The sequence below is a fragment of the Hyperolius riggenbachi genome, chromosome 11 (genome assembly GCF_040937935.1).
Source record: "Hyperolius riggenbachi isolate aHypRig1 chromosome 11, aHypRig1.pri, whole genome shotgun sequence".
NCBI lineage: Eukaryota > Metazoa > Chordata > Amphibia > Anura > Hyperoliidae > Hyperolius > Hyperolius riggenbachi.
Genome location: NC_090656.1, coordinates 201490889 through 201512938, shown reverse-complemented (window position 1 = coordinate 201512938; position 22050 = coordinate 201490889). Strand labels below are relative to the sequence as shown.

The 22050-nt window shown below is 44.3% G+C and overlaps 1 long non-coding RNA gene across 6 annotated transcripts in view; it reads left to right on the top strand.

Moving 5' to 3' along the window:
* Nucleotides 1-22050, top strand: part of LOC137538533 (uncharacterized) — an 834068-nt gene that overhangs the window by 335463 nt on the left and 476555 nt on the right. The gene's annotated exons all lie outside the window — the stretch shown is intronic.

The following is a 22050-nucleotide window of genomic DNA, read 5'->3' as shown; positions in this document are numbered from 1 at the left end:
CTCTTTAAGCGAATAGTAGACATGCAGCAATTTTCTTTGGCAACAATGGTGGCTTCCTTCTTGCAGCCCCAGCACACACACCAGTCTTGTTCAGTGTTCTGCTAATAGTGGACTCTAGGGACTGGATACTATATTGTTGACATCACTGAGGAAGGTGAGCTAGGTGATGAACTGTAGTCACAAAAAAATAAAATCCAGGCTTCCTATATTCACATTTGTCCTGATGCAGAAGACAGCAGCACTCCTTTCTGGTGCCACCTCAATGCATGGACAGGGAGTGACATAAAATGCAGTCACGGAGGGACAGAGAAGATACAATATAAGAGGCAATCGCCAGTATGTTTTATAACACTGGACAAATCCAGCGCTCCTCCACCCCATTATCAGCCGGCCTCACGTAGAGGTATTTTTGTTCCAAGTATAATTGTATTTGACACGTCTGCATTGTGATCTCACTTTTTACGGGCACCATGGCAGGTGACAAAATGACTATGAAATTGGCGTGTCAATAACACCGATCTTAACAAACAATTATCTGCAGAGTGATGTGTGAATGACAGGAAGACATAATTACCCTGCGTGATTATCCAGGGAAATAACTGTCTAAACACAGGGGATTCTGGGAAGGTCTTTCAAAACGGAAATATAATGTTATTTGTAAATGTATATATAATCAATATTAAAGTGCATCTCTCGTAACAGAAATAGAACAGTGTTGCTTTCCAGGTGGCCAGGCCTTAAAACCCAGTGGTCTGTTATTATTAGACATATTATTATTATTACATGTTATTATTGTCATATATACTGAAGATCAGAAATAAATGTTCTTTCTGTACTTTTATGGGTTTCTTACAGGCACTCTGATTTCCTCTTATATCCCCAATAAATAATGGTAGGTGGAATGGCTTCTCCTTGCACTGGTGCTACTCCGTTAAATTACATTATATAGTGAGCACTGCTGGGATACACTTAAAGAGGAACTCCAGTGAAAATAATGTAATAAAAAAAAATACTTAATTTTTACAATAATTTTGTATAAATGATGTAGTCAGTGTTTTCCCGTTGTAAAAGCTTTCCTCTCCCTGATTTACATTCTGACATTTATCACATGGTGACATTTTTACTGCTGGCAGGTGATGTCACTTGGCAGTTAGAAACAGCTGTTATTTCCTACAACGAGGTTCACAGACAGGAAACTGCCAGTATCATGGTCCTCACAGTTTCCTGTGGGAGAGGTTTCACCACAATATCAGCCATACAGAGCCCTCTGATGATCTGTTTGTGTAAAGGAATAGATTTATCATGTAAAAGGGAGTATCAGCTACTGATTGGGATGAAGTTCCAATTCTTGGTCACGGTCACGGGGATGGGGGGCAGTTACATACTTACCCTAAGTGGAGGGAAGGCCTTGGAACCTTGGTTCCTCTGTGAGTCCCCTAGTTCCACCGCCAGGCCCCTGTTCAAATGGGCCATTGGCTACTTCTTCTGGTCTTCTCAGAAGGCCCAAGTACTTCTGAAGACAAGTGGCTCTGTACTGTGCATGCACGTGTCCACGCTTGTCCGTGCGCAATACAGAGCCGCTTGTCTTCAGAAGAACTCGGAGACCTAAGTGATCCAGAGCCTTCCTTCTTCCTAGGGGAGTATGAAACTTTTTCCCTCCTGCTGGTTACAGGTATCCTTTACTCTTCACACACATGCTAGATGAGGGGCCCTTTGCTGCAGCCAAATTTCCTCCCAGGGACCCTGAGCGAGCTGCTGCTCTCCCGAATCCCAACCATGCCCCCCCCCCCCCCCCCCCCCACACACACACACACTCCCGCCAAAGCTCCTCTGTCAGTCAATGGCTCCCTGCACTCCCCAACTTCATTCCTCTTCTCTGTGACCTGCCTCATGTTATTACATCATAACATGCCATGTGTCACAGAGAGAATGCAGCCAGCGGTGGGTGAAGACAAGGAGTGCACAGAGCCACAGACTGACAGGACAGGTGAGACACTACACCTTGGGGGGCTCCTACAGGCTCTGGGGCAATTGCCCCCTTTCCTCTATGGTAGCGCTGGCCAAGGCTGTAATGTATGGGGTACTTGCCTTTTGTTTTACGTTGAGGGTTGAGAACTTTTTTTTTAGGATTTATTGTAGATAACAAAGTTCTCTACTCATCACATTTCATATAGATATATACCAGAGTTTGAAATGCTGCAAATTCTTCTGATGAAATATATCAGCTTCTAATCCCAGAGCATTGAATAACCCCCATCTGTCTTTATCAAGGCGCTGAGAAGTGGTCTTGATAGACACGGCGAACCTCCGGATGCCCCAATCACATTTCAAAGTTAGAAAATTTTAACATTTTCTACATTTCCCTGCCTCTTGGTCCCCCTGGTGCCCTCTGGATCTGCAGCTGAAATGAAATAAGAGAAAGAAAATTGGTTTACTGTACCCTTTAAACTCCTCCATGTTTCTCTGCGCCAGGCAGAATATTTACCTCTGCTTGTGCTGAGAAATGATGCAAAGCCTGGCGGTATTTCCCTAGAAAGTGTTATCCTGTGTATGAGAACTGAAAGTGTACCATCAGTCCTCTCACCACCTATTAGGAGAGCTCGGCCAATTCCTGACAATAATCTAAATACCATTTGCCGTCACTCAAAACAAACATTTAGGTTTAAGTCACCAAATCTCAGCTACACTAATAGTGTCCAGCACCCCCTTCAGTCCTACATAAGTGTTTACAAAGAAACATTGATTTGTAAAGCTTTGTATATACACGAGAAAAACTCGACCAAGACTATCTTTCAGACCATCGTGACTGAGAAGGTAGCATGAATGCAGCTGGTCCACAATGTCCTTTAGCGATCTGCCATGATGTTTAAAGGGAACCTGAAGCGAGAAAAAATATTTAAAATAAACACATGATGTAGCTGCAAATGAATATTACATACTAACCTCACCGTCAGTTCCTCTCAGAAGCTCACCATTTTCTTCTTACAGTGATCCCTTCCAGATCTGACAATGATTTGTCAGAACTGAAATATACCAGTTGCTGTCAGTTATATATCAGCAGCTGTCAGTTACAACGGAATGTGCAAGGTAATGTCCATGTTTCCCTATGGCTCAAGTTGGCGATGTTACAGTTTAAAGAGGAACTCCAGTGAAAATAATGTAGTAAAAAATGTGCTTCATTTTTTACCATAATTATGTATAAATTATTTAGTCAGTGTTTGCGCATTGTAAAATCTTTCCTCTCCCCGATTTACATTCTGACATTTATTACATGGTGACATTTTTACTGTGGGCAGGTTATGTAGCTGCTTCTAGCTGTTTTGGCTGTTAGAGAAAGCTGTAAACAGCTATTTCCTGTCTGTGAACCTTGTTACATTGTGGCAGTTTGCCCAGAGTACCGTGGTACTCAGAGCTTCTTGTGGGAGGGGTTTCAGCACAAAATCAGTCATACAGCGCCCCCTGACGGTCTGTTTGTGAAAAGCATTATATTTCTCATGTAAAAGGGGGTATCAGCTACTGATTGGGATAAAGTTCAATTCTAGGTTGGATTTTCTCTTTAACAATGTGCTGACCAGGAAGCTGTTATGGGGTAATGGCCTATTTTCCACGGGCAATTGAACTGTGTGCTCAGCAAGCAGTTGCCAGGCAGCAATGAGCAGTTACTAGGCAGCAACCAGCAGTTGTAAGAGTTAAAGAAGCATTTCACTGTCTATTAACTGCCCGTGAAAAAGAGGCCTCTCTGCCAAAACAGTAAGATACCAGCCAGCCTCCCTAATCACTTGCACACTATTTTGTCAGTTAGACTTTGCAACTTCTGTTCAGGAAATGCTGTTGAAAACAAAGAAAATCCTGAGAATCCCCCATGAGGAGATGGACTGGCCCAAAACCTGTCGGTTCTGACAGATTTTAACTGCCTACTTTTTTTGCAATAATGTTCCTTTAATGAGCACATTGGCCTCAATTCACTAAGCGTATCTCCTGTCTTTAATAACGTTTCTATAGTTATCACCATGGTGATAAGGCATGTAGTATTCAGGAAACATTTTACCTCAGGCAAACCTAACGTTTACTCTTCTGTCTTTAAGTTAATTCTTCAATCCTTAAAATAACTCCAGAATTCTAACGTTAAAGACAGGCTGTTGATTAACTGCATGTGAAAATAACTACAGAAGAGGTAACGTAGCTACAGAGGAGGTAACTTAACCACTTGACGACCAGGGATTTTTTCAGTGATCGGTGCTGCGTGGGCTCTGCAGCCCGCAGCACCGATCAGGAGTGCAGCAGGGCGATCAGACTACCCCCCTTTTTCCCCCACTGGGGGGGGGATGTCCTGCTGTGGGGGTCTGATCGCCGCCGGCTGCATTTGCTTAGGGGGGGGGGCTCTTCAAAGCCCCCCTCCGCAGCGTTCTCCTCCCTCTCGCCCGCTCCCTCCCTCTCCCTTCCCCTCTGAGCGGCGCAGGACGGATATCCGTCCTGCGCCTGATAGGATAGGCTTCTGCCTATCAGATGCCGGCGATCCCCGGCCAATCAGAGGCCGGGGATCGCCGATCTACGTCACGGTGCTGCTGCGCAGCAGCGCCGTATGATGTAAACAGCGGGGATTTCTTCCCCACGTGTTTACATTTTGCCGGCGAGCCGCGATCGGCGGCTCTCCGGCTGTTCACGGAGACACCCTCCGTGAACTGACATGGAAACCCTCAGACAACCAGTTTACGCCAATCGACGTTAGCTGGTCGTCAAGAGGTTAAAGGAAACCTGAACTGAAAATTAAAAGTCAAAATAAACATACACAAGTCACACTCACCTCCCGTGTAGTCTACGCCTCAATCTTTTTCCTCTCTCGCATCCTGTTTGTCCACTGTGATCAAGGAAATTCTCCGTCCTCCATTTTGAAAATGGCCATTACCCCATAACAGCTTTCTGGTCAGCACACTGTTAAACTGTAACATCGCCCAGTTGAGCCATCTGGAAACATGGACATTACCTGGTACATCAGTTTTCAACTCAGCTATAACTGACAGCAACTGATATTTTACTGACAGCAACTGATATATTTCAGTTCTGAAAAAATGTCAGAACTGGAAGGGATCACTGTAAGAAGAAAATGGTGAGCTTCTGAGAGGAACTGATGGCAAGGTAACTATTTAATGTTCATTTGAAGTTACCTCATGTAATTATTTTAAATAATTTTACTTAGTACAGGTTCTCTTTAAGGAATGAAGAGATAAGATAACTCTCTCACTGTGTGGAGGTAAGTTTTCTCTTGCCTTATTATCTCCAGCATGATCTAAGTGAATTGAGGCCATTGTCATGTGTGCACGTGGAGGCATGTGGATCCAGCAGGAACATACAGTACCTCTGTCCTTACCTTAGGTGGCTTTGCCTCTGATCAGGTGTGCTTTCAGTATATAATAAAAACAATGGCTATTACTAAAAGGCTGTAGGAATTCAGACTGAGAAGCAATGCATTTTGGTGCACAGTATGTTGATGCTGCCACAAGGCCAATGCAGTTTATCAGTTCAGCCATGCTAGATATGTAATTGGTAGAAGGAAGACTTGTGCGATAATAGGGCTAGATTTTGCAGTAGTAAAATATCAGCAACATTTTTTGATATTTTGCTATTGGAATTACAGTGCTGTCCATAATTATTCATACCCCTGGCAAATTTTGACTTAAAATTACTTTTATTCAACCAGCAAGTAATTTTTTGATGGGAAATTACATAGGTGTTTCCCAAAAGATAATAAGATAATGTACAAGTGACATTATTGTGGAAAAAAAAACATTTATCAGCTTTTATATACATTTGAGTAAAAAGTGTCCAGTCCAAAACTATTTACACCCTTCAAAAACTGTCACAGTCTGTGGAAAAATCCAAAGTTCTATACCATTCCAAATAGTCCAAGCTGTTTAAAGCATCCTCATTACCCCTGATTAATTGAGAACAGCTGTTTAAATCAACTTGATAGGTGAAAAACAGGTAACTATTTGTTATCGATATCCTACTAGCAGTTATCTGCGGTGCCAGTGGCAGCTCAAACTTCAAATGTGGAGGGGGGGAGGGGGCACGATGGCTGGCTGGTGAGGCCCATTTGGTGATCAAAATCAATGTTTGCATGACGAGCTTTTGGATATGTTTTGCCTAATTCAGGTGATAAACTAGTTCAATAATGATAGGAACTAAATGTCAACATCACAAACTGAGCTCAGAGGCTTTTGAGCAGAGCAGATTGTCCAACTGATGGTGCTATTATTGAAGAAAAGTTACCTACAGATGTACTTGGATAGTTTGCTGGCATGCTTTAATCCGTACTTGCTAGCAAGCTGCTCCTGTGTGGACAGATCACAGACAAATCATTCCAGCCCAAAGCCTGTGTCTCATGACTCTCTACAAGCAAGGGGAGGGGGAAGAGGCAGGAGGGAGAGAAACACTGTGTGCAATTCCTTATCTTAGTAGCTAAGCATTTCTGAAGACTAAAACTTGTATTTTACAGACAGGAAATTTTGAATCAGAAATATTGTCCTGATTGAAAATGTCTTGTCTGTAAAATACAAGCTCTAGTTTATCAGTTAATTTAAAAGAAAAACATTAAGGTTTCAGCTTGTAAGCCTTCTGCAGCGTTTCCTGTTGACTGGCAATGTTAGAACATACAATCAGAAGGCAGTAGAGAGATTCTTTTGCAAATATAAGTGCAGTTTTCTCCCCGCAGTTTTTTTCCAGCTGGGCGGCATTAAAAAGTAGCCGGGTGTGACGCGGCAGGGGAATGAAGCTCTGCTTACAGCATAGGAGGAGGATGAGGAGGCAAGCCAATGACAGATGGGTGCTCCCCAAAATTAGCCGGGTGGAGCACCTAGCTAAAAGATCCTAGGGAGAACACTGCAAGGATTGTAAGGTATTTATGGCAAATTGATAAGACCCTTGGTTTACTTAAAGCGGACCTGAACTCAGAACGTCCTCTCTGCTCTGAAAGATACACACTACCATAATAACTTTTAAACAAAAAACATTTCTTTGTTACAGCTGACACAAATCCTAACATAAATCTGCACTGTTTCTATTTCCTGGTTCATGGAAGCAGACATATTGTTAACAGTCTGTTTACTTACAAATGAGCTTATCTGCTATCTTCATGTCATGTGACACAGGGGAGGTCCACTTTAACACCTACATAGACTCAGGTTGACATGGAGAATTTTTTACAGATCCTATCCTGTTCACTGTATGCTGCTGGAGCCTGGAAACAGTAAATGTTTTCTACTGGGAGGGGGGGGGGGGGGGGACTCGGGTACAGTGATTCTCAGAGGTAGCAGTGCCCCTGCGTGTCCCAGTGTAGCGTTGCCCATGTGTGTCACCTAAATTTCCCCGGCACCCATTTTGCATGTTTGCAAGATATAACCACATGCAGAGGCTGAAATTAATGTTTTTGCACATGCTTAAAGAGACTCTGTAACAAACTTTTGAGCCTTATTTCTTCTGCCCTATAAGTTCCTATTACTGTTCTAATGTGGTCTGTCTTACTGCAGCCTTTCCTACTTGCACTGTCTCTGTAATAAATCTTATCTCCTTTCCTATGTCGTGTCTGTCGGCTGAGGCTGGAATGTGCAGCACTGCTGGTCATTGGCTGAAGCTTTACACACACCCTCCAAGCTCTGCATGAGTCACACAGTGAGCTGTTCTCAGCCTATGGTACTGTGGTTAGAAGTCAGTCTTTTGTTTGTAAACACTGCCTAAAACTGTTAATTACAAACCAGGATTGCAGCAGGGAGTGGCAGAAACAGCACAGAGGGGCCCAGGAGAACATAAGGAATAGAATGGTATGCTTTTTATTGTAACAATTTTAGAGTACAGATTCTCTTTAAGCTTGCTTGACTTGAAAGTTTGTAGTTTTGCTTTATCTAATCACGGCGCATGTTATGGGAGCGTTTTACCTAAAAAACAGAGCTTCAATTAAAAATATTATTGGAAATCTCCTCAGCTCAGCGATCTTTATCTGCTGCTCGTCCTGTCTAACTCCGGGAGCGTTAATGTGCCACCATAATTGTGTTATTTTCCTCTCCATTATAATAATGTCGGCTGGAGTCAGGTTTAAATTTTATTTGTGTCACACTGAAGACACACACAGGACTGTTATACAATATTATCACTTTTAAATTAATTCCTTTTTTCTGAATTAAAAAAAAAAGCACTTTACCGCAGAACAATTTTAACGGAGTAGAAAAAAAGGACAATCATTAAAATGTAATTATTATATTCCACAGCCGCACTGGCTGCTGCTATTCCCTTAAGCCAAATAAAAGTGTTCTACAAATGAGGGGGTCGCGTGGCGATATTCCAGAGGATGTAAAGTGTGTCTAAAGGTGGCCATACATGGTACAATTTTTTATTTTTTTTCGATTAGATAATTTAGTTCGATTATTCCGTTAGATCGAATATTACGATTTTTCCATCATGTCCGATCAGATTTTTCTCGAAAAAACGGGATAATCGTTCGAATTTCTTGATCGAAAAAAAAATAATTTTCAACTTTCATTCAATTCGATCATTTAGATCGAAAAAACTGAATAATCGAACGTTTTTATTGTATCATGTATGGCCACCATAAGAGATTGACTCTTGTTCAGGGGAATTACAGGACGACCGAAGGCTGATATAAAACAATGCTATGCGGTTTTCATTTTCTTAGAAATTCCTGAATGTGCAACAATGGGAGGTGATTGTTCTATAACTGCCTAACATCACTGTACACACCGGCTGGCATTTATATCCCTCCTATAGCCATGTATCTGCATACACCATCTGAAAGTACAGTAACCAGGGCTGGCCTGTGCTGTAAATGGAGCCTTTTTCCTGTGTCATATCTGAATATCCTTCACTGGCCAACTTAAAGTGGACCTGAACTCTTGCACAGGACACAAGGAAAGCAGAGAGAAATGCACCCTGTGTGTTTTTAGAGAGAAGAGCCTGTCCAATTCAACCTTATCTGTAAGTAATCACTTACAGATCTCTCAGCTGCGTCAGCACAGAAATTCAGAAATCCTCAGCTGTAATATGTAAACACAGGATGTTAACCCTTTGTTTGCTTTCATAAAAGCAGGAAGTAAACACACTGCAGATTTATTGCAGGAATTCTGTAAGCTGTAAAAAAGAAATGTTTTTTTCTTTAAAGGTTATTATGCTGTTGCTTAACTTCTAGAGCAGAGAGGAAGTTCTGAGTTCAGGTCCGCTTTAAATAGATTTAAAGGAGAAGATTAAAGTGTACCTTAGATAAGAAAACAAGTTCTATTTTACTTATTTAGGGTTTCTTCCAGCCCCTGTAGCTTTACAGGTCCCTTGGTTTACTCCTGGGCTTCTCCATTGTGCCACTGTGCCCCTCCCAAAGCTCACGGATCAGGCTACTGTGCATGCGCAGCCTTCCCATGTTCTCGATCTCCCAGCCACAGCAGCCTGGGTCGGACTGCACTTGCGCAGTAGCCAGTGATGGGCGATCTTACGAAGGGGCACAGCAAAGTTGACCGGAAGGAAACCGAGGGACTTACCACCTGCACATTACCTTCGGCTTCTGCTATGTCCGGCACCCAAGTTATACAATGGGAGCGGCTACAGCCACAATATATGTACAGTACACATGCAAGTCATCCATGTAAAGAGCAACGGTAAAATAAGGTCATGGATAAAATAATTATTATTTTTTTCCAATAGGCATTTAGAAATGTATAATATAATATAATTATTGAATCAGTGTTTGCCAATTGCAAAATCTTTCCTCTTCCTGATTTGCATTCTGAGATTTATCACAGACGGCAACATCTTTAGTTCTGCCAGGTGATCTCTGTGGAATGTTCTTTACTGAGAGTTCTATGTACAGAAGGAAATACTGCAGTTGGAAGCAGCCGTTACTTCCCACAGTGCAGAAAGAGTCACAGACAGGAATCTGACATCACACTGTGAGGGGGGGGGGGGGGGGGGAGGTTTACTACAATATCAGCCATACAGAACCCCCTGATGATCTATTCAATAAAAAATAAACATTTACCTTTTACATTTTGACTTTCTGACATAAATGATTCTGATTTCTCATGGGAAAGGAGATTAGGATTGGAATGAAGTTCACTCCTGGTTTATAGTTCCTCTTTAAAGTGACATGGATAATTAATAGAACATTAGTAGCAAAGAAAAGAGTTCTATATTTTTATGTTCAGTTATTTAGCTTTTTTTTTTTTACAACATTGCATCATCCTTAAATATTTGCAGTTTATAAATTACACTCTGTATTTTAAACGGTGAAACAGAGCAGAGCTAATGGCGCTTTGAACCTCCTGGCAATAAAACCTTAAACAAACAAGAAAGAGTGAGAGACAGGTTGAGATAAGTGCTTCAGAAAACTGCACTGTAGCTGACCCAAGAGTCGGAGAGCTCAGAGAAGCTATTTTGCATAGATAACCACAATCCAAGCCCAATCTTTCCCCATTAGAGCTCAAATCACTGAACAGTTTAAAGAAAAATCCCCATATTGTTCTGAAAAAAGCATATAATGGGGGTAATCTGGTTGTGATGTCGAGAGAGGGATATGAGAAGGAAGCCTTGAGGCAATTGGAAGAGCCAGACGGGTTTGATATCAAATTACAACGGGACCCCACACAACAGTACAAGAAATTGCTACATAGCCTCCTTAGGAAAGGGGTAGATTGTGGGTGGTTGTCACGCAAATTGGGGGAGGGTTTGATGCCTGATTTCCCTAAAAAGCCCGTCTGGTACTTCCTCCCCAAGGTACACAAGAACCTGGAAAACCCTCCAGGACGACCTTTATCCAAATATTTGGAGTTTGTGTTGAGACTCTTTCTAACTACTATTCCCTCCTATTTAACAGATACTTTAGCAGTGCTGAGATGGTTACCGGAGGTGGAATGGAAAGAGGGCTACCATTTGACGTCAATTGACGTGGAAAGTCTGTACACACGGATTCCGAAGGACATTGGGGACAGGGCAATTGAGAGCTTCCTTCTAGATCAAGGTAAGGACGTCGGCTGGGTGGGCTACGTGGGGGAGTGTCTCTCCTATGTCTTGACCCATAATGCCTTTTTGTTCAAGCATACCTGGTACAGGCAGGCTTCTGGCGTGGCGATGGGGACATCTGTGGCCCCTACTTTTGCCAACATCTTTTTGGCTTTTTGGGAGGATAAGTATGTGTACAGTTCCTCCAATCCCTATCGCCACGCCATTGTCTCCTGGTCTAGGTATATGGACGACGTCCTGTTGATCTGGAAGGGAAGCAAGACTCAGTTCCTGAAGTTCGTGGGGTGGCTTTGCACCAATGACCTTAATATGCGGTTTACGGGTGTGTGGGGAGGTGATCATTTAGAGTTTTTGGATTTGGTAATTTACTCGGAAGATGGGAAGCTGTTAAGTAGGGGTTATAGAAAATCAACAGCCACCAATTCAATCCTAATGTACTCCAGCTACCACTCACGACATGTTCTTGACTCAATCCCGTATAGTCCGTTTCTTAGATTAAAGAGAAACAATAGTAAACAGGATGACTTTGAATTACAAAGTAGAGATTTGGGGGTAAGGCTATTGAAAAGAGGCTATCCTTTCCCTTTCTTGATAGAGACCTATAATAGAGCCAATGGGATGTCACGTCTGAAACTTCTAGAAAAGAAGAAAAAGATTGGAAGTAGGACCCCAGTACAAACATCAGGTCAAGCTGTCCCTTTTGTTTTTAATTATTCACCAATGGTAGACAAAATAAGGACAAGTGTATCCAGGTATTGGCCAGCTTTGAAAAACAGTCCTGACCTGAGGTCGACCCTGGGGGACAAACCATTACTCTCCTTCCGGAGAGCGCGCTCAATTGGTTATGTCCTAGTGCGGAGTGAATACAGAGTACCACGAGAATTGAATTGGCTGGAAAGATCGCGACCGATAGGCAATTTTAAATGTCATAATTGTACACACTGCAGCCAATTCATTCCGGGTAAATCTGTTAGCCTCGGTGGGGTGGTTTTAAAGATAAACGAGTTTATACATTGTGGCTCTAAATTTGTTGTATATGTAGTGGTTTGTCCTTGCCATCGATTTTACATTGGAGAAACCACACGTCAGATGTGTACACGTTTTCAAGAGCACTATCACTCTATTGAAACAGGAAAGGGGGTGTAACGATCGGTGTAACACAGAGAGGATCTGCAGTATCACCGAGAATACAGATATATACCCGATTATTGATGATCTGCAGTATCACCGATAATCAGATATATCTCTAACCTCTGGACACCTGGGTAATGAGAGTGTTTGGAGCAACAGAAACACTTTGAGAACTGCACCTGTGGAGCAGGTGCACAGCAGTAAGGAGTTCTGCACAGTAACACGTTCCTTTCGCAAGCCTGAGACTCTCCCAAGGGAGGGGTCAGGCTAGGAGTGGGAAGGACAGAGTGTGAGTGACACCAGGGAAGGGTGTCACCCACAGGTCTGTGAGCTATCTCTTGGCTGATGAGATAGCTCTCGAGGTCAGGCAAGCCGGGTCGGCAACAGACAGACAGATCAGGGACAGAGACAAGAGACAGATGCGGAATCCTAAGACAAGCAGAGTTCGGCAACAGAGTATCAGATATAGTGAAGTACTTAATCAGAGATCGGAAGAGTAGTCAGGAAAGCAGAAGGTCATAACAAATAATCAACAATTCCTAGTCTTGGGTGTGAGCTCCTTGATCATCAACACCCTGGAACTGGTCTGAGTATAACTAGATGGTAAAGCTAATTCCTAGTCTGAGGTGTGAGGTCCCTGGTCATCAACACCTAGGAACTGGTCTAGATAATAATACAGATAGTATACAGTATTCCCTAGACTGAGGTGTGAGGTCCTTGATCATCAACACCTCGGAACTGGTCTAGATAATAACACAGATAATATACAGTATTCCCTAGACTGAGGTGTGAGGTCCTTGATCATTAACACCTAGGAACTGGTCTAGATAATAACACAGATAATATCACAGATACTGACAAGGTCTGAGTGCTACCACGTACAGTAGTGATCGCAACGCCAGACACCAAAGAAATGACCAGCACCCAGTATATATACCTACACGCTCTCCAGTGCCTCTCCTAAGTGCTGGACCAATGAAAACTGATAGAATTGTCAGCTGATCGGCTTGATCAGCTGACATCCTTCTGACTGCCATAAAGGCTCTGCCTCTCAACGCGCGCGCGCATCCTTCTGAACCTGTGTGGACTATCAGTCCCAGCCACACGAGACATGTGTTGTAATGCATCTGTAGATTTGAACGCGGGGCCAGCCGTACCGCTGTCAGAGCATGCGGCGGTTTCCCCGCGTTCAGCCATACTGCTAGTGGTAGGCCCATGCGTGCTCCGTCAGGCTAGTGGATGCAGGCCCATGCGCGCCAGCTGCCATGTTGGACGCGGAATCAGCCGCCTTACTCTGAGTACTCGCGGCGGCTTTTCCGCATTTTCTCACAGTACCCCCCCCCCCCCGAGGAGTGGACTCCGGACAGCTCCTACCCGGTTTCTCAGAATAAAGCGTGGAACTCCCTCCTTAATTCCGCACGCATGCATGCGACACTCAGGTACCCATGTTCTCTCCTCAATACCATACCCTTTCCAGTGAACTAGATACTGCACTGAGTTCTGTACAACACGTGAGTCTAAAATCTTTTCTACTTCGTACTCAGGTTGGTCATCTACCATCACAGGAGGAGGAGGATTGGAACCTACGTGAACTGCTGGTTTAAGCAGGGACACATGAAAGGATCTAACACCACGCATGCTGGCAGGGAGATCAATGGCATAAGTAACATTGTTGATCTTCCTGGTCACTGGAAAAGGGCCCACAAATCTGGGTCCTAACTTGGGCGAGGGCTGTCTCAGGGTCAAATGACGTGTGGACACCCAGACCAAGTCTCCTGGCCGGAACTTCCACTCTAAGGAGCGTTTCTTGTCAGCTTGATCTTTCTGACTTTGAAAAGCATTCTCCAAATTATTTTTCACGATCCCCCAAATGTTCTTAAATGCCTTTTGCCAAGTCTCCAAAGCTGGAAACGGAGTGGGAGCTACTGGCAGTGGGGAGAACTTAGGCAACTTTCCAGTTACCACCTGAAACGGAGAAAATCCAGAGGAAGAGCTTTTCAAATTATTGTGCGCAAATTCTGCAAACGGCAAGAACTTGACCCAATCATTTTGCGCATCCGCAACATAACACCTTAGAAACTGTTCCAATGACTGATTAATTCTCTCAGTCTGACCATTGGTCTGTGGGTGGTAGCCTGACGAAAATGACAGTTCCATGCCCATTTGATAACAAAATGCCCTCCAGAATTTAGAAACAAATTGGACTCCCCGACCTGACACAACGTTTTCCGGAATGCCATGTAGACGGAAAATGTGGATGATGAAAAGATCGGCCAACTCCTGGGCCGAGGGGAGTCCTTCCAGGGGCACAAAATGGGCCATTTTCCTGAAACGGTCGACCACCACCCAAATGACTGACTTGCCCTCAGACCTCGGAAGCTCACCCACAAAATCCATGGACAAATGGTCCATGGTTCACTCGGGGTGGGCAAAGGCTGCATCGTTCCCACAGGTGCCAGACGGGAGGGTTTACTTTTTGCACATACTGCACACTCTCTAACATACTCCTTGCAGTCAGTTGCCAAGGAAGGCCACCAAGCACACCTAGCAACAAGGTCCTGTGTTCTGGTGGCCCCAGGATGTCCAGCATTTTTGTGGGAGTGGAACATCTGCAATATCTGGAGATGAAATGGCAGTGGTACAAACATCACCCCTTCAGGCTTTCCTTCAGGGACATCCTGCTGGAAGGGACTTAAAGTCTCCATCCAGTTTTTCCAGGTCTCTGTGGCTGCCAACACTACTCTCTGTGGGATAATAGTCTCTGGGTCTGAGGGCTGTGCTGTCTCTGGCTCAAAGCATCTGGACAAAGCATCCGCTTTAATGTTTTTACTACCCGGAGTGTACGTAATTACAAATCTGAATCTCAAGAAAAACAGTGACCACCGAGCCTGACGGGGACTCAATCTGTTAGCCCCCTCAATGTATTCCAAATTTTTGTGATCAGTGTAAACGGTAATCGTATGTTCTGCTCCTTCTAGCCAATGTCGCCATTCCTCAAAGGCCAACTTGATGGCTAGAAGTTCCCGGTTGCCTATATCGTAGTTTTTCTCTGCGGGTGAAAACCTACTGGAAAAATAGGCACAAGGGTGAAGTTTTCCCTACAAACCAGAACGCTGAGACAGCACAGCCCCTACCCCTACCTCTGAGGCATCAACCTCCACGATAAAGGGATAGGTGACGTCTACATGTCTCAATATGGGTGCAGAACAGAACAATTTATTGAGCGTGGAAAAAGCAGCATGGGCCTCTGGGGACCAGTGGTGAGTATCTGCCCCTTTCTTAGTGAGACTGGTGAGAGGCGAGATCACGGTAGAGTATCCCTTTATGAACCTCCTGTAGTAGTTGGCGAACCCCAGGAATCTCTGGAGTGCCTTCAGTCCTACAGGCTGGGGCCACTCCAAGACAGCAGAAACTTTTCCAGGGTCCATAGAGAGGCCAGAGGTCGAGATTATGTACCCCAGAAAGGCGACCGAGGTCACTTCGAAAATGCATTTCTACAATTTAGCATAAAGCATGTTCTGTCTTAACTTGTGCAGCACAAATTTGACATGAGCCCTGTGCTCAGAGAAGTTATCTGAAAAGATTAATATATCATCCAGATATATCAGAACAAATTTACCCAACACCTCCCTGAATACCTCATTGATGAGTTCCTGAAAGACGGCCGGGGCGTTACACAACCCGAAGGGCATCACCAGGTACTCGTAATGCCCATCGGGTGTGTTAAAGGCCGTCTTCCACTCATCGCCTTCTCTGATCCGCACCAGGTTGTATGCACCCCGCAAATCCAATTTCGAGAAAATCTTAGCATTGGTGACCTGAGTGAATAAATCGTCTATCAAAGGCAAGGGATATCGATTTTTTACTGTGCTTTTATTCAGGCCTCGGTAATCAATGCATGGCCGAAGGCCTCTGTCTTTTTTCTTTACAAAAAAGAAACCTGCTCCGGCAGGCGACCGGGAAGGGTGAATCAAACCCTTAGCTAAGTTTTCACAAATGTACTCTCGCATGGCCACCTTTTCTGGTCCAGACAAATTGTAGAGATGACCTCTAGGGGGCATACAACCAGATCGGAGATCGATGGGGCAATCGAAAGAGCGATGTGGAGGTAGTTTCTCTGCAGCTTTGGGACAAAACACATCTGAAAATTCAGAATATTGTTCCGGTACTCCCTCCACATGAATCCTGGTCTGACCCAAGGTTACCGTCACTAAACAATGCTGAAAACAATGGGCTGACCAGCTTGTTAGCTGACCAGTGGCCCAATTAATCTGAGGGGAGTGCCGGTGTAACCAAGGCATGCCAAGGATGATAGTGGAGGTTGTCATGTGTAACACAAAAAAAACAACTTCTCCCTATGCAGCACCCCTATAGTGACTCCCACCTCTGGTGTCTGAGACAGAGGACGGTCACGTTGCAGGGGGGGGAATCATCCACTGCTGTAACTTGGATAGGAGGTGTTACTGGGATGAGCGGAATACCCAATTTCTTAGCAAATTCGTAATCCATAAAATTAGCCGCTGAGCCCGAATCAACGAAGGCCTCAGTGACTTCAGATTTATCTTCCCATGCAATCGTACAAGGAAGAAGCAACCTTTTATCATCTAGGGGTAAAAGTTGTACGCCTAGGGTATTACCCCCAACTACTCCTAGGCAGTAGCGTTTCCCGATTTCTTAGGGCAATTATGACCCCTCTCTGCACAATAAAGACATAAGTGCTCTGAAATCCTGCGTCTCCGCTCCACTTGAGACAACTTTGACCGACCAATCTGCATTGGTTCGGGTGGAGGTGAAACAGGAGGAGGTGGAGCCACAGGAGGCGCAGCGTAGGACACCATCTTTACATGGTTTCTACCCCGGGTCTGTCGCTGATAGCGTAGCCTACGGTCGATCCTGATGGCCGATGAAATGGCCCCATCAATGGTCTTAGGTTCAGGCTGACTTAACATAAGATCAGAGACCTCATCTGACAACCCTGATAAGAAACAATCTAACAGGGCAAAGGTATCCCACCTGGCTGATACTGACCACCTTCTAAATTCAGCAGCATACTCCTCGACCGGACTCTTGCCTTGACGTAACAACTTGAGCTTCCGCTCAGAAGTCGAGGCAATGTCTGGATCGCCGTAAATTATTGCCATGGCTTTAAAAAATCCATCTACAGTGGTTAGGGCTAAGTCTCCAGCGGGTAGACTGTACGCCCAGGTCTGAGAATCGCCTGATAACAAAGTCTTAATAAATGTGACCCTTTGGGCCATAGTTCCTGAAGATCTAGGTCTCAACTCAAAGTATGATAACACTCTACTCCTAAAATTTCGGAAATCAGATCTGTCACCAGAAAACTGTTCAGGTACAGGCATGCATATGTCTGTGCTAGGAGGAGATCGCACTTCATCCACAGCCGTCTGGAGGGTTTGTAAAGACCCGGACAAAGCGTCAATTAACGCCCGGTGATTACCCAGCACTTTGTTGATGGTATCCACCGAAGTGGTAAGTGCACCCAGACGGTCGGTGTGTGCATCCATTTGCATTTTTGGTCTGGCGTTCTGTAACGATCGGTGTAACACAGAGAGGGTCTGATTACCAGTGATCTGCAGTATCACCTGGAATACAGATATATACCCGATTATTGATGATCTGCAGTATCACCGATAATCAGATATATCTCTAACCTCTGGACACCTGGGTAATGAGAGTGTTTGGTGCAACAGAAATACTTTGAGGACTGCACCTGTGGAGCAGGTGCACAGCAGTAAGGAGTACTGCACAGTAACACGTTCCTTCCGCAAGCCTGAGACTCTCCCGAGGGAGGGGTCAGGCTAGGAGTGGGAAGGACAGAGTGTGAGTGACACCAGGGAAGGGTGTCACCCACAGGTCTGTGAGCTATCTCTTGGCTGATGAGATAGCTCTCGAGGTCAGGCAAGCCGGGTCTGCAACAGACAGACAGATCAGGGACAAAGACAAGAGACAGATGCGGAATCCTAAGACAAGCAGAGTTCGGCAACAGAGTATCAGATATAGTGAAGTACTTAATCAGAGATCGGAAGAGTAGTCAGGAAAGCAGAAGGTCATAACAAATAATCAACAATGCCTAGTCTTGGGTGTGAGCTCCTTGATCATCAACACCCTGGAACTGGTCTGAGTATAACTAGATGGTAAAGCTAATTCCTAGTCTGAGGTGTGAGGTCCCTGGTCATCAACACCTAGGAACTGGTCTAGATAATAACACAGATAATATACAGTATTCCCTAGACTGAGGTGTGAGGTCCTTGATCATCAACACCTAGGAACTGGTCTAGATAATAACACAGATAATATACAGTATTCCCTAGACTGAGGTGTGAGATCCTTGATCATCAACACCTAAGAACTGGTCTAGATAATAACACAGATAATAACCAGCCACACCAGACATGTGTTGTAATGCATCTGTAGATTTGAACGCGGGGCCAGCCGTACCGCTGTCAGAGCATGTGGCGGTTTCCCCGCGTTCAGCCATACTGCTAGTGGTAGGCCCATGCGTGCAAACCGCCGCATCGGACGCGGACCGCCTTGTTCACTGGGCATGCGGCGGTTTCTCCGCGCTCCGTCAGGCTAGTGAATGCAGGTCTCTGCGTGCCAGCTGCCATGTTGGACGCGGAATCAGCCGCCTTACTCTGAGTACTCGCGGCGGCTTTTCCGCGTTTTCTCACAGGGGGCTTCTAGACTGATCTCCCATGTTAGGGAGGAACATGGGGGAAATGCCAATGTGTTACGTTTTTGTGAACTTAAAACTGTGGATGTCCCACATAGAGGTGGGGATAGAGAAAAACTTTTATGCAGAGAGGAGGCTAAACTCATTTCTATCACAGAGGCCTGTGGAAGTTTAGGTTTCAATGAAAGGAACGAGCTGCATTGTTTTTTAGACAAGCATTAGTTCCTTATAGTGTCTTAACCCTGTAATATGGATTTCTATATAATTGACCTTGTCTCTTTAAATGGAGTCCTCCTTTGGCTTGTTGTAGTATGCTGCTCTCCAGGTTTTATATGGTTATCTGGTGGGTAATAGATGTTTAAATATGTATGTACTTATATCCTTCTAATCTATTTATGCACAAAAAACTTTTTTTAATGGTTGCTCTACTGTGTTTTTAAACGCATTAATGTTCTTTCTCTTCTTGTTTGCAGGAGTGGGAGACTCCGTACGCATGTTGTACGCGTTCCTATGGTAACTAACCAGTATGGAACGCGGAAGCCTTCCCATTGATACCCCCGGTAGTATGCCCGCGAGAGTATGACGTCACGCTACGGACGAGCGGCGCCATTGATTGGAGGAAACTCCTGGTGATTCCAATCCCGAAAGGGGCGGAACCTTTTACTCGCTGTGCTCGCTGGGAGGCTCGGAGCGCCGCATCTACATCGATGGATGCTCGGTAATGGGCAGGGCCAGGCGGCGGTGAGTCTCTCCCCCTTCTTACACCAATCGATTTTCAACTGATTAATGAATATGCTATATATGTGTCTTTGTATGCTATGGGCATTTGGTCTCTGAGTAAGCGAGCGTTAAGCTTGCGAAACAGCTGTCAGACTAGCCCTGCTGTATGTTTTGTTGGGTGGGGATGAAATAAATAGGTGGAATTGCAACACTACTGGTGCCCGAATCTTTTTACTTCATTGAAGCTACAAGAGACAGGTTGAGATAAGTGCTTCAGAAAACTGCACTGTAGCTGACCCAAGGGTCGGAGAGCTCAGAGAAGCTCTTTTGCATAGATAACAACTGAAGTTTTGTAACTCTTCCTGTACTGATAACAATATGAGAATCCTATCTGTGCTGCTCATGTTCTATTTCTTAGCTGTACTACACATACAAAACATTATATCATAAGTTTATTTGCACTTCAGTTTCCCTTTAATTTGACTTCAGATAGGCTTTAATGCCAATGACTGTGTACTGTATGTACCAACATTACTTATTGACCTCCTATTTTTTAAGATCATTTACTTCCATCAGTATCTCCAGCCAGACAATGAACGTAACAAAATATGATTTACACCTTCTTAGAAATCTATTTTTTGTCTTTTTCCTGATCTGTCCCGCATTCCCTGCGTCCAGGGAACTCATCATCACTAATGGTAAAGTGGAACTGGGTAGAATGAAACTTTGCAGAGTTTGCTGCCAGCAGGACAAAGGTTAAATATAATTTAATTGGGACGGGGACAATTAAACATCTCTATGATTTATGCAAGACTTTTCACGCTGAGCATTAGACGATTTATGGCCCATTTCAGGGCTGATTTGTAGCCTTTCCTGTATTTCCAATTTAATTTAAACCTAAATTCAGGTTACCATCCATTAGATCATTGCATTTCCGAAAGTATTAGGGTCTGACTTCAATTTTTGATTTAGGATAAAAAGTATAGAACTTTGCAGTGTGCCAAATCTCTCTATAGTCTATTTCAAGCCGGGCTTGCTAAATAATCTGTATTCTAAACGCATAATCTGCATTGAAGATCACATGACCAGATGTCCAGCAGCTCTGGTTGCCTGGAATGATTGGCACAGAGCTTTGCTTCAATCAGGAACACTTAGCGGTGGGTGGATGTATGCATGATGAAATCATTATTTTTGCAGAGATGTACAGTACATTCCAAGCCAGAAGGTTCTACCATTCGACTCAGCTCCCTCTTCGAAACTTCACATTGGCCTCAATTCACTAAGCATTACCGCATTCGGTAATGCAGAAAATAGCTGATGTTTCACCTTGCCAAATGCCGACTCACTAAACCTATTACCGCACTCAAAAGAAAAATTACCGACTAGTGAGGCAAATTACTGACTTGTGCTGTAAAAACCTCAAGAAATGTGAAGAAATTGCAATTCATAAAGATTAAAGCGTTCGGTAAATCAAGTAAAATTGTGCGGTATTTATCTCCAGCTCTGACCAGCCGGTAACTCACAATCTCCATGTGGCAAAAGTTGACAGGTATAGCAGACAGCCAATAGGGAGAGCCACACAGTCTTGCTTCTCACCCCATTTGATCTGATACTCTGGTGGGACTTCAAAACGGCAGAGCTGGAAAATAATACATTCTAAAAGTCTTTTTCTGGATACCCTTAAATACGCATATCAAGAGCTCCCTCTAGTTAGCATTGATGCACATCAAAAGGCATGCTGAGGATGCACTGGACAGAAAATAGAACAGCTCATGCACAGACTTGTAAGAAAAGACTGATAGCCTGCTACATGACCTGCTCCACAGCTGGTGAGACTACCAAACAGGGCTTAGTGAATTGAAGCATGTTTTCGGTATATTACGGAACTTCAGATATTTTGCTGTTTTTGGCAACTGTAGTTACCCTCTAGATATGGGAGGAAACCACAACTATGTTTCCATAGATTGACCTATGTGGCAAGGCTGAAGCTATACTTTTTCTTCCCTTAAAAAAATAACAATGTATTTACAGCATAATGTATACTACCACCATTTTTTTTACTAGAACAGCATTCAATTAGTTAAACACAGACAGGGCTTGAAAGTTCAGTGCAGAGAAAGCTGGACGCATCCGAAGTGGAGATAATGTTATCTTGTGTTTACTTAACCCCCTTGGCGGTACAATAAATCCACCAGGGGGCAGCGCAGCACTTTTAATTTTTTTTTTTTTTTTAAAGCATGCAGTTAGCCTAGCGCTAGCTACATGCTTCCCCCCTCCCTTCGCTGTCCCTCCCACCCCTCCGATCGCCGCCGGCGCTTTTACCCTGCAGGGAATCCTGTTCTGAGCGGGATTCCCTGTATGGGCTTCCCCGTCGCCATGGCGACGATCGCGATGACGTCACGGACATCATCGACGTCCTGACGTCAGCGGGTGTCCCGATCCACCCCTCAGCGCTGCCTGGCACTGATTGGCCAGGCAGCGCAGGGGTC